The 1,033-nt window shown below is 40.8% G+C and overlaps 1 protein-coding gene across 5 annotated transcripts in view; it reads right to left on the bottom strand.

The window, feature by feature from the left end:
- tcf4 (transcription factor 4) overlaps window positions 1-1,033 on the bottom strand; it is a 371,152-nt gene that overhangs the window by 204,405 nt on the left and 165,714 nt on the right. The window lies entirely within an intron of this gene.

The raw sequence follows: 1,033 nt of genomic DNA, 5'->3' as shown, positions 1-1,033 counted from the left end.
AAGCATTATAAAAAGCATATGCATTGAACAAATGCAAACATAGTGAAGACACTGTAAGACTATACAAGACGGAAGACTTTTTTTCCTCCCGTATTTGAACCTGAATGTGTCTGAAAAACACACAGGACAAACAACAAAAAAAACACATTTAATTTGGCAGATTATCAAGGTACAGAAACGTCTCTCTCTGCGTGTGGCTGAAGGCCAGCCTCAGAAACTGAAAGTCACTACGGCATCTCGGTCTCCACAAAAGGGCCGCTTCTCAATCTCGCCGCTTCACATAATGTCACACCATCAGGGTTTTTAAAGGCCATTGCTATTATTTTACCTTTTATTTGGTGGCTTTAACCAGTGCGTTTATTGACAAGTGTTTTATAGAACAAGGTCAGCACAAAACCAGAGACAGCAAACAATCATAAAACATGATCCAAAACCAGAGACACACTTACTGTGTGTGTGTAAATAGTGGATTTTGTTGGACTCGCCTACACAGTAGAAGCCCACAAAGCAACACCACTTTGTATTCTGGTCGTGTCTGCCTCTTCGAAGCCAAGAACGACTCTCAGACCTGTAGTGTTAGTGTTATAGTGTAGTGTTTTTGTTGTCTACGTAAGCATTTATGTTGTGTTACAGGTTTTGTTTTTTCTCTTTTCTCCTTCCCATTGTTAATTTCCTACTAACTTTATTTCTCAAGTATATGATACTATATGGGTACTGGTAATGGTACTATAATCTGATGGTGCTTTGGGATTGAACTGATAGCCGGTTCCATTCCCAGTTGGCAAATGACCAAACCGTTATCACTTTGGGATATTTTCTGAGATTTTCTGGATATTAGTCTCTGGTGCTTCCACACGCATACAAACTTGAGAAAAAAACATCCTTCTGTTTTGAGTGGGATTCAGTTTCTGAATGTCCTCGGTCTTCAGTCTCAACATCTGCACGGCTTTCTACGCCACTAGCCAAGACGAGGTGGCTAACCGTAGCATGCTAGCTCGTTCTCGATAGAAAACACTGCTACAACACCCACTAG

This window comes from Etheostoma spectabile, chromosome 16 (assembly GCF_008692095.1).
Source record: "Etheostoma spectabile isolate EspeVRDwgs_2016 chromosome 16, UIUC_Espe_1.0, whole genome shotgun sequence".
Lineage (NCBI taxonomy): Eukaryota > Metazoa > Chordata > Actinopteri > Perciformes > Percidae > Etheostoma > Etheostoma spectabile.
This window is presented reverse-complemented; position numbering and strand designations above follow the sequence as displayed.